This window comes from Delphinapterus leucas, chromosome 7 (assembly GCF_059928025.1).
Source record: "Delphinapterus leucas isolate spDelLeu-1000000601 "Yukka" chromosome 7, BTC_Dleu_Yukka2, whole genome shotgun sequence".
NCBI classification, from domain to species: Eukaryota; Metazoa; Chordata; class Mammalia; order Artiodactyla; family Monodontidae; genus Delphinapterus; species Delphinapterus leucas.
The window spans coordinates 8,963,354-8,968,651 of record NC_143135.1 but is presented as its reverse complement, the minus strand read 5'-3'; the positions used below and the strand labels follow the sequence as shown (position 1 = coordinate 8,968,651).

Sequence of the window (5,298 nt, the reverse complement as noted above, 5' to 3'; positions counted from 1 at the left end):
GGATCTGGGAAGTGGAACAATCGATGCAGAGGGAAGGGCGGGAGCATAAATACGAGAAGGCCTGAACATAGGGGACCTCGGACCATTTGCCCGTCCTGCGGCAGTAATTATCTAGATCACGGAGGATGTTAAAATCGAAAGTCCCTTCAGGAGGCCATTTGGATTGATTGTCTAGAGGATATTGTGGCCAGGCCACAGTGGAATAGAAAATAAGCCGTCGGCAACGGAGATCTTGGGAGAAGCCGAGGGCTATAAAATTGGCTAGGAGACACCCCAGGGGCGTCTTAGGATCTGGTTTCGATTGTGAGGTTCCCATGACCCCCAGTCTGTCCCTGAGTGAATGGAGAGGGAGAGAGGCGTCCCTGGTCTCAGTCTCCAATTCACGGCAGGTCGGAGGGCGGTCAGGCGATTGGGACGTCTCCACAGTTGCCCGAGGCCCGGAGAGAGGACGGAGGAGTCCCTGACGCGGCCGCGATTAAGGACAGGGAGTCCGGTGGGCAGGGACTCTGAGGGTCGGAGGGAGCAAGGGAGGGGGACTTACCCCGTTTTCTGCCGGATCGGGTGGATGAGTAGAGGTTCCCTGGTTGTCTCCTGGGGGAGGGGAGGAGCGGCCCGCGCGGTAACCCGCGGGGCTTGGTACCCCTCCCGGGTTTCGGCAAATGTAAGGAACGGCACCAAAAAAGGAGGAGAGCTTAAACAAGCTTTATTTGGGTATGCTCCCGGGCGAGGTTCACTGGTCCGAGAGAAAGGGGCCAGAGAAGTCACGCCCGGGCGAGGGTTTGGGCAGAATTTATAGGGGAAGAAGGGAAAGGGGTGTGGTGAATCCGGGAGGGCGCAGGGTATTCCTTATTTGGTGGTCCTTTCGGGTATCGTGGCAATATCTGGTGCCGATTGCATCAGTCTTGGGACCGTTAGTCCCGCCCCTCGAAAGGCGGGAAGGCTGGGCCGGGTGGAAAGTCCCCAGGTCAGTTTCTGGAACTGGGTGGTCCGTAAAGTCTCCAGGTCAGTTTCTGGAACTGGGTGGTCCGGCAAGTTTCGGTCTGATGCAACCTGTGAGTCTGATTGCGTTCCCCTGCCTCGGGCCAGTTGGCCTTACACTTAATTTTTGTCAGTTTGATTACTGTGTGTCTTGGCGTGTTTCTCCTTGGGTTTATCCTGCCTGGGACTCTCTGCACTTCTTGGACTTGGGTGGCTCTTTCATTTCCCATGTTAGGGAAGTTTTCAACTATAATCTCTTCAAATATTTTCTCGGGTCCTTTCTCTCTCTCTTCTCCTTCTGGGACCCCTATAATGCGAATGTTGTTGCATTTAATGTTGTCCCAGAGGTCTCTTAGGCCATCTTCATTTCTTTTCATTCTTTTTTCTTTATTTTGTTTTGCGGCAGTGCATTCCACCATTCTGTCTTCCAGGTCACTTATCCGTTCTTCTGCCTCAGTTATTCTGCTATTGATTCCTTCTAGTATATTTTTCATTTCAATTATTGTATTGTTCATCTTTTTTTGTTTGTTCTTTAATTCTTCTAGGTCTTCTTTAAACATTTCTTGCTTCTTCTTGATCTTTGCCTCCATTCTTTTTCCTAGGTCCTGGATCATCTTCACTATCATTATTCTGAATTGTTTTTCTGGAAGGTTGCCTATCTCCACTTCATTTAGTTGTTTTTCTGGGGTTTTATCTTGTTCCTTCATCTGGTACAGAGTCCTCTGCCTTTTCATTTTGTCTATCTTTCTGTGAATGTGGTTTTCCTTCCACAGGCTGCAGGACATGTAGTTCTTCTTGCTGGTGGATGAGGCTAAGAGGCTTGTGCAAGCTTCCTCTTGGCTACTATTTATTGTGGTGACTGTATTTAGCCTTCTGCTCCTTTCTTCTTTCTTTCTTCAGGTTGTAGATGTTCAGCAGCATTCTTGGCTTCCTTGGCTTCCCATCTATTTTCCCGCTAGGGATACCATTGTTTATTATATCTACAACTGTCTCTGATGGGTCAAGGCCCCAAGGCTAACCCTCCAATCTTGCCATTCTTATGGTAATTACAGCTTTCTGGCTTCTGGCAGTTAAGCAGTGCCTCTGTTAAACCTCTTCTGTTTTACTTGATGGGGATGGGCAGGGAGTACCATCCCCATAAATCTCATGTTAAGTAGCTCAGCTCTGTGACTTCTTGTCCTCCACCATAGAGGAGGACCACCCCTGAACTTCTTAGTGATGCTGATACCCCTCTCAATAGATGGCCTTGGTGAATACTGTGTCCTCTGGGCCCTTTCTTGGAACACAATTCTCTGGTGGGTCTTCTGGCCTCACCTAATGTATCCATTCTGGCATGCCTGCTTTCTTCAGCCTCTGTATTCCTTCCTCTACCACCTACTAGGGCAAGTCAGGCATATCTGTTTCACTCAGCATAGGCCATTGCTTTCTCAAAGTTTCTACGAGCCACCATAGCAGTGATTTTGCCCCACCCACTGGAATCCTTGCCAGGGGTTGAGTCGTGGGTCCCAAGAAAGCTCCCTGAAGTCCTTGGATTCTTAACCAGTGATCATATCCCTGGTCCCCAAGTGCTTAATGGGATTGATATACTTGGACCTGGAGTAACCCCCACATTGAGTCTTTGGCCTGGGAAAGACAAAGTAGAAATCTTTGAAACTGCTGGGTCCCCACTCCAGCGACTTTCTAACTTCCCATTCTCTCTTCAACCCATTGCACTCAGCGTTCTGTCCTGGATCCACTTGTTTTCTCAGTCTGGCTAGACCAATTTATCCATAACCATGACTTCATTAACTATACATATTCCGCCATCTCCCAAACTTCATCTCAATCCAGGATCTCCTGAACTGCAGACCCTTGTATCTGACTGCCAGACGTGTTCATTGGGATGGTTCATCAACATCTGGCTCAACTTGTCCAAAACTGAATTCATCATCTTTCCCCACAAATCTGTTCCTTCTCCAGCGTGCCCTCTTTTACTCAGTTGTCCAAGACAGACATTATCCCCACTGCCTCCATACTGTAAATGCCCTCCAGCTGAAGACTGTCAGGAACGTACTTGTATCAGAGCAGGTTGGATTTATTACTTGTTACAGGAGGAAGAACACACACCATGGGGGGGAGAGTGTTAGAAAAAGTTACAGGATTTGGGCTGGCGTTAGGTGATTTGGGTGAGGGTTTAAGCTCGTTGGGCTTTACTCTGGGTGTTTTCAGGAAGTGGGATCATTTTGTTATTGGATATCTTAATAAGTCTTATCTAGAAAGAGGGGAGACTACAATGAGGCTGAATCTGTAATTGGTGAAGTAGCAGCAGTCACTCGTATTAGCCAGGATGGAGAGATGTTTGGACTTTTGTGATCTGGACAGTGTTCACGTTTTCGTTTGTGTTCAGACGTGATTATGTGAATGATCTTGTTCTGGTTTTTTTCTTCATCCACCAGGACCACAGAGTAGCCTTGTCTGATGTTATGTTCAACATGAGAATACCAAGGCCTAGCAGTGAGGGCCAGGCCAGCTTCTGGACATTAGCAGCTACTTTTCTCTTTCTCAGTTCCCTAGTTCAAGCCCTTCACCCCTGGATTTCTGCTAGAGATTCCTAACCAGGTTCCCTGGCTCTGACTCTACCCGCTTCTAATCCATTCTCCCCAGGATAGCCAGAGTGATCTTTCCAAATAAAAAAGCTGATCTCAGCTCAGAATCCTCCTCCTTTGCTCTTAAAGTCTGTTCCTACTGTTACCAGGCCCTTTCCAGACTCTTGGACAGCAATACTGTAGAAATGAATATCGCTTCTACAAGACTCTCAGGCAAGCAAAGCTTTTTATTAAAAGAGATAGCCTGTGCACAAGGGAGAAAGCAGGAAAAAAAAAAAGAGCCAGCTCCTTGAGTAGAAGGGGCGAGTTGCTTTTATAACGAAAGGGAGGGTTTGTCTCATGATGAATGATAATTTCCAGAAATCATCAAAGCTCTTTGATCAGCAGCAGGTGGCCCCAGGTTGGCTGTCAGGAATAAGGAGTGCTTCTGTGAGGGGAAAGAAATGCATGAGAATTTTCTGCGAGAAAGCACAGGGACAGATAAGGCACAGATAGTTGAGCTTCTTGTCTTGTGGCAGCTAGGTTAGTGTAACAGAGATGAAGTTAATCTTTTATTCATGCGAGCCTGGTTTTTGTCTCTGGGACTCAGGCCCCCAGGGCCTTTGTTCTTTAGCTTGAAGGCCTGTTTTGCCCAAGGCCGTTCCTCGGTTCTTTTCCGAAATGGCTGTACTCTTGTCTTCCTGTCTCACTACCAACAGAGCCAGCAAGGCCCAGTTTCCCTTTTCAGTTTCAATAACACCACTCCTTCCCTCCCGGTCGCTCTACCTGACCCCTTTCTGGCATATATTCCCTGAGGTCAGAAATCTTATCTGAATAATTTATTACTTTATCCCCATCATGTATAACAAGGCATGTCACTAGAATTCATTGATTACCTGCTCTATGCTATGAAATAAGCTCCTGAAGAGGTTGTTAGAAGAAATACTTTTGAACTCTAAACAGGTTCCTCTAACAGGAATCTTTCTGGGAGGATGGCAGCTGCTCCAGGGAATTGGTCTGCCCTCTCCTGGCAGCAAGAGGCACTGCCTCTAGTAGTAGAGGAGTAGGAATAAGCAAATGAGCAGTGCTCTGCAAGGAGCAGGATAGGATGTTCACCTGTAGGGCAAAAATTCAATCTGAGAACAGAATTTCCTTATTTCCTGAACCGTGGAGGAGTGTGACAGTGGGAAGCTCTCCCAGGGAAGGATTAGACTGGTTTTTGGAAGAGCCAAATATGTGGAATTTTAAAAGGAACAACTTTAAGGCTGCTTCTATGGCCTTGCGTGAAAGTTTGGGAAGCAAAGCCTGATGAGAACTTTTCTCTTTTTTAATTGAAGTGTAGTTGATTTACAGTGTTGTGTCAGTTTCAGGTGTACAGCACAGTGATTCAGCTACATGTATACACACACACACCTATATATATACACACACACACACCTATATATATACACACACACACCTATATATATATACACACACACACCCCTATATATATATATACACACACACACATATCACACACACACACATATGCATAGATACATTCTTTTCAGATTTTTTCCCTTATAGGTTATTACGAAATATTGAATATAGTTCCCTGTGCTATACAGTAGGTCCTTGTTGGTTAGGGAATCTTAATTATAGGTTGTTTCTTTGGTTTTGGGCCCAAGATCAAGGTTAGTATCTGTTCTTATCATTTAACATCTCATAAATCCTCTACCTGAGGATACTTTATTTTATTTTATTAAAAAAATAA

The 5,298-nt window shown here is 46.1% G+C and overlaps 1 pseudogene; it reads left to right on the top strand.

The window, feature by feature from the left end:
* Positions 1-5,186: 5,186 nt before the first annotated feature.
* LOC115804188 (U2 spliceosomal RNA) lies at positions 5,187-5,298 on the top strand (annotated as a pseudogene).